The sequence below is a fragment of the Symphalangus syndactylus genome, chromosome 8, assembly GCF_028878055.3.
Source record: "Symphalangus syndactylus isolate Jambi chromosome 8, NHGRI_mSymSyn1-v2.1_pri, whole genome shotgun sequence".
Classification (NCBI taxonomy): Eukaryota; Metazoa; Chordata; class Mammalia; order Primates; family Hylobatidae; genus Symphalangus; species Symphalangus syndactylus.
In genome coordinates, this window is record NC_072430.2 from 25,149,145 (window position 1) to 25,161,423 (window position 12,279).

A 12,279-nucleotide genomic window follows, 5' to 3' on the forward strand; every position below is an offset into this window, starting at 1 on the left:
GACTCAGCTCAGCTCTGAGGAGCAAAGGCCAGAAGGCAGCAGTGAGCCTGGGTCCCTGCTGTGTGGGGAGACTCAGGTGCTGGGAAGAAGTGTGGAATCAGAAACGCTGAAGGTGTATGTGAGCTCTGCACCGAGCACCTCTGAACCACTGCCTCTGGGCTCAATAGAACACAGGGGTAAGTTTCCATGAACTTCTCAAAAAGAAGGCTGGGAAGCTTTCTGTCTTGATGATTTGAGGACCCACTGGTTTCAGAGGTGCCACATTTGGAACCAGATCCGAGTCTCTAAGGTTTGTGTTTTATTCGTTCATTTCAAAATGTGGCTTCCTGCTTCTAAGAAAAGAAACACAGAGAGGCTCATAAAAGCAGCCTCCAAGGGCTTCTTGGACCTCAGATTGCTCTTTCAAAACATGGTCTGATGAGTTCAGTGTAAATGCATCAGAGGCATGTGGGATCCATTTACCTTAAAATACACTTGGGGGCCTAAAAATTAAGAGAAAAACAGTCCAGGGCAAAGTGTATACTGCAAAGTCAAGCTCCAAACATTTGGGAAACAGTTCTAGAGGCTGCTGGAACCCCAAATGCTACTTGCTTTACCTACCCCTTGGGAATCATCAAATGTTATTTTTTGTACAAGATTGGGGGTGAGCCTGCTCTCTGATCCCAGTGCTGTGCTCTGCTGTGCAGTTCCAATGGGGCAGGCTGTTTCCTGGACCCTGAGATCTCCAGGCTCCCCGTGCCTATTCCTTGTCAGCTTTGCCCCATCCAGGAGCTGGGCTGAGAGCTTGTCAAGTGACCCCTGCTTTGTACCACTCCATCAGGTCCTGAAGAATGAAGGGTACCAAGGTGGAAGGGGCGCAGGATTAAGAACAGGGACGCCTGCAAAAGCTCTCGTGTTACCACCTCATCTTCCAACTTTCATATGGGTGAAAACGTTCATTCAATTGCTTCTAATTCTGAAGTTTTGTGATTCCTTGAAATGTACTTTGGGGATGACAGCCAGCATTTCCATTTCGCTGCAATTTCAGAGTTTGGCAGTGGTTTGCCAATCATAACACTTTCTAATTGGCACAAAATCCACCTACCTGTTGCCTCTCAGGCTTGGGTAACATACTTCAAACACTATCTTAGGTAAGTCTTGGCCCTTGGGGTGTTATTTGCCCAGATGGTAAAAACATTTAAGTAGGTCTGATTATTTCATTTTCAGTGGTTTCAACGCATTTTTGTGGCCTGGGTGTTTACCGTAATATGCCCAAGTTGTTCATTCTGAGCCAACGGGGTCACCCACAGAGAGAAGACTTGACAAAGGAGCTCTTTTCTACTCTCCTCTTGCCAGATGAAATATTGTTTGTAAAAGGTCTTTGTCTTGAGAGGATCACATACTTTGGTTAAGAATCCACTTTGGTTAAGCTGGTTGCTGGATTCAGAGGCATGAACAGGACAGACAGTCCACCGATAACTTTATAATAACACCTTTTTAATAACACCTTTAATAACTTTTTAATAACTTTAAAAAGTTGTTAAAACTTTATAAAAAGTTAATTTAAAACTTTAATAACTTTTTAATAACACCTTTATCCAAGGGTTTATGCAGCATACACGACAAAACTGGAATATAATGTGGTAGGTGCAGTAGCAGGGTCTACAAAATTATTTTAGTTAGATTTTAAAAATTATTAAGACATCTACTTTAGACAAGAAAAATTCTTATGAAAATTTATAGACATGTGTTTGAAATTTAGAATAAGTTGCCTCTGCTTAGAATTATTAAATATTTTGAAAGGAAACACTAATAAATGCTAGATAAACTTTTCCTTTCTTTTTGGTACAATTTGTGTTTACTTTAGATGCAATATTTTCTTATCTGAAAAAAAAAAGTGAGCACTTAGCAAATCTCTTCATTATTTTGGAATTGGCCAATGCTCATAAACTACAAACAAATATACAGATTGTTCCTTGTGGTGATATTTTTGTTTTCAAATTTCTTAGTCCTGTTACTTAACAAATGGCTGATATCTTTGTTGGAATCCCTGAACATAGCTAAAAGATGTTTGTTTTTTTTAAAAATAATCAAGAGGCTCCAAGACAAAGGAGTGCACAGAGGCAAAATTTATCACTTTGGTAGCTTTTGCTGGGATGTAAGCCTCCAGTTAGAATGTTTGACTTACTAATGGTTCTTAATAATGAATCTTAGCCAGCAGCCATCAGAGAAATAAATCATTAAAGTGAGAAAATGAGTGTCAACACAGGAATGATCTACTGAATTGCCATTATTGGTGTTCTTTTGGAGGGGAACTGCGTGTTGAAAGGCAGTGACTTTTTCAGGAATTTGGAATATTCTGGAGCAATAATGTAAAGATGAAGGCAGGGAGGCTGGGCACAGGGGCTCATGCCTGTAATTTGGGAGGCCGAAGTGGGCAGATCACTTGAGGCCAGGAGTTCAAGACCAGCCTGGTCAACATGGTGAAACTCGTCTCTACTAAAAATACAAAAATTAGGTGGGAGTGGTGGCACACACCTATAATCCCAGCTACTCAGAGACTGAGGCAGGAGAATTGCTTGAACCCAGGAGGCAGAGGTTGCAGTGAGCTGAGATTGTACCACTGCGTTTCAGCCTGGGTGACAGAGCGAGAGTCTGTCTCAAAAAAAAAAAGAAAAAAAAAAAAAAGATGAAGGCAGGGTAAATTGTACACACATACCAATACAGTGTCATTATGATACCTATTTATTAGGATTTGAGAAATTAATTAATATTGATTTAAGGCCACAGAGTCATTGGATCACTTGATTCTGTTTAAAAGAAGTTTTCGTTTGGATAGGATTGTTTTGGTTTCAACCTGTTCCTGTTTTCTAAGTCTTCCTTTCCAGCCTTCTACTCAGAATGAATTTGACATTTCAAAACTGGCTTGTATGACGATAGTTACTATGCTTTAAAATAGGGTAGGTGCTTTGGGATCTTTGGAGTTTTAATGTACGAACCATTCCTAATTTATCCCTAAAGCGAGTATGGATTGTTTTATTTGTGAATGTTCTACATCCCCTGATCTGAAAACTTACCAAAAAAGCCAACATTGAGATGAAGCAGGGACCCCGTTTAGGGGCCTCCTTCCCCCCACTCCCCAACAAGCATGGAAATAAAGCAAAATCTTGAGTTTCTGCAAGGGAAATTCCAGGCACCCAGCTAGCCCGGAGAAGTAAGGAGCAACTTGGTAAGCAAGAAGGTAATAGTAGCTTAAAACAATAGCCAGGGAAGTTAGAGTTGCGAGATGTTTGGTTCCCTACAGAAACTAAAGGTAACATCTTAACATATATCCCTGAGTTGTTTTTCAGAAACCCAGACCCCCACCAAATGGATCCCCTGGCATGCAGACCTCAGATAAAGGAGAACTGAGGACTGAATTCTGACCTCTGTTCTTTATTCTGGTTTTTTTTTTTTCTGCCAGGGTCTGGCTGTGTTGCCCAGGTTGGAGTGTAGTGGTGTAATCATAGCTTACTGCAGCCTCGACCCCCTGTCCTGTGATCCTCCCATCTCAGCCTTTCGAGTAGCTGGGACTACAGCCATGTGCCACCATGTCAGGCTTTTTTTTTTTTTTTAGAGATGGAGTCTGGGGTCTCGCTTTTTTGCCCAGGCTGACCTTGAGCTCCTGGCGTCAAGTGATCCTTTCACCTTGGCCTCCTAAAGTGCTAGGATTACAGCTGTGATCCACCATGCCCGGCCTCCATTCTTTGTTCTAAACTTTTTCCTGAAGGGCCTGGAGGAAGTCATACCCACGGGCCAGACCCCACATTCTTTTCTGCTGAACCCAAGTCTTTTGACAAAGCTTCCCTTCTTTAACCAATTCCAAATAAAAAAATATTTGAATCTACCTATGCCCTCGTAAGCCCCCCACTTCAAGCTATCTCACCTTTTTAGGCCAAACCAGTATATAACCTCCATGTATCGATTTACAATTTTGCTTGTAACTTCCACTTTCCTGAAGTTTACCCCTGCCTTTAGAAACCCTTGCTTGTAAGCCATAGGAGAGGTCAGGTCTTAGGCGTGAGCTGCCCAATTCTCCTTGCTTGGTGTCTTGCAAATCAATCCCCTTCCTTCTCCCACTATAAAACTTTGGTGTGAAGGTTTGGCCTTACTGCGCTGGGCAAGCCAACTCCAGTTTGGTGTGGTAATACCATTGAAACCAAGCTATGATATTTGTAGATACCTTAGATCTTTATGGTGATGCTGTAACCTCGTAGTTTTGTTTTGTCTTGTTTTGTTTTGTTCTAGTTCCACATTTAAAAAGATCTCATGGAGGTTCCTGCCCCAAGGCTGGCATTTCCACACAGCCAGTCTTTCCAAGCCAGTCTTTCCACACCAGTCTTTCTAAGAAGCAGCCCTATGGACCAGTAACAGCTACATTTTTGTTGCGCAAAGGCACTATTAAAATCATCATCTACATCTTTCAGTAAAACCATAGTTAGTCAGGGAGATCCTTTCAACTCAGAAGTCATACAGAGAGGTAGACTCCTTTGCTTCTGGCTTTTTTTGTTGTTGTTGTTCTGTTGGAACTTTGGAATGTGTTATCTTGTTAGGGCCTTCAATGCGATTAAAGAAAAGAATCCAGGACATCATTTTTCACCATAAAAGCTGGGACTTTTCATCAGTAGGTGGTGAAGAGTTCCCAGGTGTACTCCAAGAAGTTTTGGAACAATAAGGCACACCAAAAAGAAGCAGGCTGCCTCATTTGGAGTGACTGCAGGGATGGGGCAGGCCGCAGGGAGGAGAGGAAGTGGCTCCTTCCAGCAAATGCTGAGCCAAGGTGCCCTGTGCTCCTCACACTTGATCTGCAGCAGCAGGAGGCTTCCATCCTAGGAAAGTGCCTCGAGGCTGCTCTTGATCTTAATTTTCACCAGATTTCCCTCAGCCCCACTCCGCTCCTTTGCTGGTTCAACAAAGACCAACAAACCTGTTGACGGCTGAGGTGAAAACCAAGAGGAAGGCAGATATGGGGCTGGTTCTCTTTCTCTTCCTCTTCCTCCCCGGCTCAAACTCTGAATCCATGCTTCACTTCTTTTTCTTTTTTTTCTTTTTTCTTTTTTTTTTTTGAGACAGAGTCTTACTCTGTCACCCAGGCTGGAGTGCAGTGGTGTGATCTCAGCTCACTGCAGCCTCTATCTCCTGGGCTTAAGCAATCCTACCATCTCAGCATCCCAAGTAGCTGGGACCACAGGTGCCTGCCACCATGCCTGGCTGATTTTTTTGTATTTTTGGTAGAGATGGGGTTTTGCCATGTTGCCCAGGCTGGTCTCAATCTCCTGAGCTCAAGTGATCTGCCCGCCTCAGCATCCCAAAGTGCTGGGATTACAGGTGTGAGCCACCATGCCCAGCCTATAATTTAAATTAAGACCAATTGATTAAATTAGTTAAATTACAAAATTGAGTTGCTGAGTCAGATGCAAGGCATATGTATACACACACACACACACACACGTATATACATATATGCATATATACATATACATGTATACATATGCATATATACACACACATATATATACATATATATATATTTTTTCCAATGACATGGTTTCACTCTGTCACCCAGGCTGCAGTGCAATGGCAGGATATTGGCTCACTGCAACTTCCACCTTCCAGGCTCAAGCAATCCTTCTGCCTCCGCTTCCCAAGTAGCTGGGATTACAGACACCCGCCATTAGGCCTGGCTAGTAAAAATAGGATTTCACCATGTTGGTCAGTCTGGTCTCGAACTCCTGACCTCAAGTGATCCACCCACCTTGGCCTCCCAAAGTGCTGGGATTACAGGCATCAACCATCATGTCCAGCTCCTGTTTACTTCTGCATAAGAGCTGGTGACCCCTTTACTTCCCTCTACTTCCTCCTCTTGTTTCTTCCCCTGCCTCTCTTCTCTCTCTTCTTTCTTTCTCTGCACTGGCCCACCTTCCCCTCCGTCTGTTCTCCATCCCAAAGTTGGAAGGCAGTAGTCAGGGTTAGGTCCTGTCCAATGAAAGCAAAGCTGGGTCCAAGGGACAAAGCACAAAGCTTTTTATGCATTATTACTTCTTCTCCCTTAAATTCCTCTTTTCTTCTCTCCTTAGCACACAGAAGCAGTCTCTAGAACAACTCTTCCTGAGCAAAGCCATAGCTTTTTGTTGTTGTTGTTACTTGCCCTCTTCCTGTTCCTGCTTTAAAAAAGAAAGTATCTATATCAACTTATGTGAACATGGTACTTTCTTGTGGCTGTTCTTCTGAGGATTCATTCTCTGGGTTCTTTCTGATTTCCAGTCTCTCCATCCTAGAATCAATTTCCTTCATTCCAATACTCCTTGTCGGAGATCCAGGCTACCTCCACTCATTCCCAAACATGGACTTCAAAACATCTTTCCAGCACTCCCTTTATCCCACTCCATTATGGTATCCAGTGGCTTGACATGATGCTTCTGTTCTTCATGAAAGCTAGAGCAGAGAGGCTGGGAAAAACTGAAGTTTCTTTAAATACAGGACACTGCAGACTCCAGAGGCCAGAGTCTCTTTGCCAGTCACAAAGAACCCTTAATTGCTTTGTAAAATGTAGTCCAGCCCTCTTCACAGATTCACAGATTACAGAGTTATTCATCTAAACAATTTCCACATACTGCATAGAGGGTTTCATGGACAGTAGCCTTGATTCAGACCAACCTATATCTCTGCAACCCTCACTACAGACCACTTTTTCACAGTGGAGTTGCTATTTGGCTATGCTTAAAGGACGACCCAGAATTCCTCAAGCATAGAGAGAGGGGAAGGGCACTAAGAAGGCCAGTGTGGTTGGAACAGAGGATACAGGATGTGTGTGTGTATGTCAGGAAGGGATAAAAGTTGTGGCTAGATTATTCACAAGACTATTCACCTAGCTGAGTTTGGACTTCATATTGTGCAGGTCAGCATTTCACAGAAGACTAACCCATGAAGATGCTAATCAATTCTCCAAGATCAAGGAGCTCACTTGTTTAATAAGTTGGGGAATTTGAACGCTGAATCCCCTTTTTAAACAGTCACAGTTGATTTTAGAAAACTGAAGGCTCTGAGAAGTCCTGCAATGAAAAGAAAACCTGCTTAATTTTGTATAAAGATTAATCCAACTTTTTTTTTTTTGCAAGGAAATGATTTCCCCCCTTCCCCAGCCCCCCATAACAACAATTGACGTCTCCAGGAACAATTTTCCTTGGAGTCTGGAATTGCTGCTCTCTGCTATGGGAAGCTGTGGTGAGGTTTTAATTTTGTTTTGATTTTTAATTAGAGAAGACACATCATCTTGTTTTCTACTTTGGAAATGGTGTATGGAGGGAGGAGAGATGAGAGTTAAGAAAAATAATTGCAGTTGTTCACATAAGAGACATTATTTCTAAAGTGATCCTTCTGAAGAGTAGGGCTGACTAGGTCCTTACTTAGAACCCTACTGACATTCCCTCCGCCCGCAGGTTAGGATTCAAACTCCTGAATAGGATTGACAAAACCTTCCGTGATCTGGTTCCTACCTGCTTCTCCACTTCCAGCTCTTACCACTTTCCCCTCCTTTAGACCAAATTCTTGAAGAAACAAACACATCCCCAACAAACCGGAATGGCTTGTGTACTCCCTCCAGCTGCTCCTGTCTGAGCTCTTCTCATTGGCTGGAATGCAGTTCTTCTCTTTTGCCACTTGGCAAATGTCTATTCATCTTTCAACAGAGATCAGCCTCTCTAGGAACTTTCCAGAACCATCCCTGACCTCTGTGGTCTGTGCAGCCCACCAAGCCCCCACCTCTGTGTAGAGGGAGTCACTCCTGCTGTATTACCAGTGCTCCTGTGGTGTAGTTTCTCCCTGGGGTTCTAAATGCAAACTCCTGCATGATACTATTTGTGTGTTGTTCATAATGTAGACTTACAGCCTAGCACAGTGCCTGGCCCATAGTAGGTGGTCAGTGTCAGTAGGTTGAGTAGAATGTGATGATGGGCAAATGCAGAGAAGGGGAAATCTTCAAGAGAAATGGAATGGGTGGAATCAATAGGTCTTGGTGACTGATTGGGCATGGAGGCTTAGGGAGCCAAGGGACACCCTGAGGTGAGCTAAAGACCTCAGGAGGAGGAGTTTTGGTAGAGGGGAAAGGTGAATGTCATTTTAAACTTGCTTCTTTTTTTTAATTTTTATGTTTTGTTAAGGTAAGATTTACATACAGTTAAATGCATAGATCTTAATTACACAGCTGGACAAATAAAACATGCTGAATTGAAGGTGGCCCTCTTTGGGTGCACTGGCCCACCTTCCCCTCCGTCTGTTCTCCATCCCAAAGTTGGAAGGCAGTAGTCAGGGTTAGGTCCTGTCCAATGAAAGCAAAGCTGGGTCCAAGGGACAAAGCACAAAGCTTTTTATGCATTATTACTTCTTCTCCCTGAAATTCCTCTTTTCTTCTCTCCTTAGCACACAGAAGCAGTCTCTAGAACAACTCTTCCTGAGCAAAGCCATAGCTTTTTGTTGTTGTTGTTACTTGCCCTCTTCCTGTTCCTGCTTTTGAAAAGAAAGTATCTGTATCAACTTATGTGAACATGGTACAATTTTTTACTGTGGTCGCTGGCCAAACAGCTGTTACTCCCAATTCAATGCATGGCTCTGTTCTTTGGGTGAAGGTATTGTGAAGATGGCCAGCAGTGTGTATCAAAGCACAGAGTCTGGTGCTAGAGACCGAGCTCTGGGGTCCTTGTGGGAAGTGACACTGGGTGCAGATAAGGTGACCCCCTGCGGTGAGAAGCTCCAAATATCCCAGTATCCCGAGATGGCTCCAGATACTGGGATATTTGGATCTCTTTCACTAATCACTAGGATGTTTTCATCTTCCTTTGGCTGTTTTCTGCTTTTGTTTTGGCTGGGCTGGGCTTCCCTCTTGTTGTTTGGGCTATTAAAGGATTAGAAACTACGCTGGAGAGTAGAAGGGATGTGGAATGGGATGGCCACAGTTAATTGGGAACATGTGTAGAGGACCCACTCTTTGATCTGCATAACCACGCTTATGAAAGCAGTTTCTTCATCCACTCAGAGGGGGTCAGTCCATCACTTCCTGAGTGAGTGACAAAGCTCCTATCCCTGGTGACTAGGGCAACCACACACAACAGATGAGGAAAGAAATTCTAAGATAAACAAAAATGACTCATAGCATAATATGAAAACTGAAACGTGCATTAACCAAGCTATCTCTGCATCCTGAAGCAGCAGAGTCATTTGCTAATGAACTCATTAGGCAAATAAATGTTCTCAGTTGGAGGTTAGCATTCATTTACCCCAAAGTATACTGCATTTAATTAAATGTACAAGAAACATTCTCCTGGCCAGAGGAGTTATGGTGATGTGACAGGAAGATCCTTGTCTGAAAGTCTAGACATCTTTGGTTCTTTGTCCGATTCTCTCTGCTGTGTGACCTAGGGCAAGTCATCTGGGCTCTCTGAGCCTCAGATCCTTCTTTTGTAACCTGCAGAAGATGTTGATGTCAACCCTGAATCCTGTATTTACTCAACTTCTCAACAAATATTCTTGGCTGGGAGTGATGGCTCGTGCCTGTAATCTCAGCACTTTGGGAGGCTGAGGCAGGTAATTGCTTGAGGCCAGGGGTTTGAGAGCAGCCTAGGAAATATAGTGAAACCCCATCTTTACCAAAAAAAAAAAGAAGAAGAAAGAAAGAATCAGCCAAGCATAGTGGTTCATGCCTGTGGTCCCAGCTACTCAAGAGGTTGAAGTGGGAGGATTGCTTAAGCCCAGGAAGTTGAGGCTGCAGTGAGCCATGATGGCACCAATGCGTTCCAGCCTGGGCAACAGAGCAATACTCTATCTCAAAAAACAAACAAACAAAGAACAACAACAACAAAAACCCAAATATTCTTCAAGCTTCTACTCTGTTCTGGGCACTGAGCTGGTTAAAATATCCCTGCATGAACAATTTTTTGCTGTGGTCCCTGGCCAAACAGCTGTTACTCCCAATTCAATGCATGGCTCTGTTCTTTATGCCAAACTTGGAAAAGTGGGCTGGGTACCACTCTGGTTCTTTATAGGAATTTTGTTGTGGTTCAGGCGACTATATATCATAGTGCTAATCTGTTGCCAATAGTCGAAGGAATACTGGGATTGGAGTTGAATAGACCTAGATTTGGGTCTCAACCCTGCCACTTACTAGTTTGTGACCTGGACTAATTTACTGAGGTTCTTTGAGCTTCACTTTTCTCATCTGTTAAATGGGGATAATAATACCTCCTCCAGTTGTTTGGAGAAATAAGATCGTGTGTGTGGAGGTGCTTGGTGTTTTCCTTCCCTATTGTCTGAGCAAGCAGCAGGTGCCCCTACATCTTTCTTCATGTTCCAAATACCAAGCCATTCACCCAAGCCATGACTCAGTTTATGGACGGTTCGTGGGACTTGCGGGACTAAAGTTGCCCCACTTCGGCATTCCCTCAGTGCTTTCCTCTCATTGCATTTCAGAGAGATTTGAAATCAGACCCATTTCCTGGCCACTTTCTACAAACTGGGAATGGAGTTTCTAGCAACATTTTCCCTCTGGAAATACACTATGGGTGTACCAGGGAGGTAATTTTAATTATATTTTGTTGAGAATGCTTCCAGAAAAGTATAGAATATAGTCCACGACAACTGAAAGGATCAAGAAATTCTGTCATGAGGGCCAACTGCCTTTACAACGAGGACTCTGAGGTTGGAGTGGGGGATTGACTAGCTCCACGGAATGCTGGGAGTGAGTGGCAGATTGGCAGATAGGTCTCTTCCTTGATCTACCTCTTGGTCTAGCGCTCTTTCTCATAAACTACAGGATCTTTCCAATCCTAAGCTGTTGTAACTACTTGTATCTCAAGTGATCTGAAAACAGCTGGCTTAATCCACACGGCTCTCCTTGCCTTTTAGTGTTGAAGGATATTTCCTAATTTAGACCACTTCTGTGACCTTTCAAGGTAAGGTCAACTCTGGTGGCACCAGAGGCAGCAAAAACCACCAAGAGGCCAGGGTATATGGCCACTCAAATGAGAGTTTAGATAGAATAAGCATCACTGGAAAAGGATGGAGAGGATCCAGAGGCCTTGGTGGAAGATGGACTGCTGCCTCTTCAGTCTAAAGGCCTGTGGTGCAGAGAGGGCTCCCATATAGCACTCTGGGCTTTGACATTAATTAGGGTCATGAACAAACAGCCACAGTATAGACAGCTCTGGGGACAGGGGAGGAAATTATTAGTGATACCACATGAGGCCTCCCAGGCACAGCTCTCCCTCCTCCCTATCTTCCTTTTTTCTTCCCTAAACTTATCTTTTTTTTTTTTTTTTTGAGACAAGATCTCACTTTGTCACCCCGGCTGGAGTGCAATGGCATGATCTCAGCTCACTGCAACTACTTCTGCTTCCCGGGTTCAAGCGATTCTTGTGCCTTGGCCTCCCGAGTAGCTGGGACTACAGGTGTGCACCACCATGCCCAGCTAATTTCTGTGTTTTTTAGTAAAGACAGGGTTTCACCATGTTGGCCAGGCTGGTCTCAAACTCCTGACCTCAAGTGATCCGTCTGCCTTGGCCTTCTGAAATGCTGGGATTATAGGTGTGAGCCAGCATGCCCTGCCCCTAAACGTGTCTTGAATACCTTTTATACGGCAGATTCTGTGTTAGAGCCTTAACCCTGACACCGAAGAGCTGGTGCTTCTTTCTTTCCTTGTCTCTCTTCAAAAATTCATCTGTCTTTCATGCTCATCTCTCCACCTTTTGTTCTTCCTTCTGCTTCATCTTTTTTTCTCCTCTCTCATATGTCTTTGCTTTATTTGTAACCTAGAAGTCAGCTGTGGTTTCCTGGCCTTTGAGATCTAGATGATATTGCTTTGAACTTCCTCCGTGCCCTGTAGAATTCCAAAGTCTTCCCACACTTCTAAAAACTCCCATAGGAAGTGGAGGGAGCTTTTATTTTCATGGTCACTCCTGACTCCAACCTCAGCACTTCCCTTGGATTCATTTGGTTCACAGGCCATTTTTACCACTGCCACAACTCCCCTCGCCCCACACCATCCAATCGTCCCTTGCCAGTTGGCCCTGACATGAGATTCTACCTCTTACTTGATTTCCATAAAAACAAAAATAAACAACACTGTAGTGAGTCAAATAGTGTCCTCCTGAAAATATACGTCCACGTGGAACATCAGAACGTCACCTCATTTGGAAACAGGATCTTTGCACATGTAATTAGTCAAGTTAAGATGAGGTCATGCTGGAATAGGGTGAGCTCTAAATCCAATGA

At 43.5% G+C, this 12,279-nt stretch overlaps 1 protein-coding gene across 1 annotated transcript in view; it reads left to right on the top strand.

The window, feature by feature from the left end:
- TC2N (tandem C2 domains, nuclear) overlaps positions 1 to 12,279 on the top strand; it is an 87,939-nt gene continuing 75,660 nt past the window's right edge. Inside the window, exon 1 of the mRNA XM_055288377.2 lies at positions 1 to 176. The gene's annotated coding sequence lies outside the window, so the exon portion shown is untranslated. The remainder of the gene's footprint in view (positions 177 to 12,279) is intronic.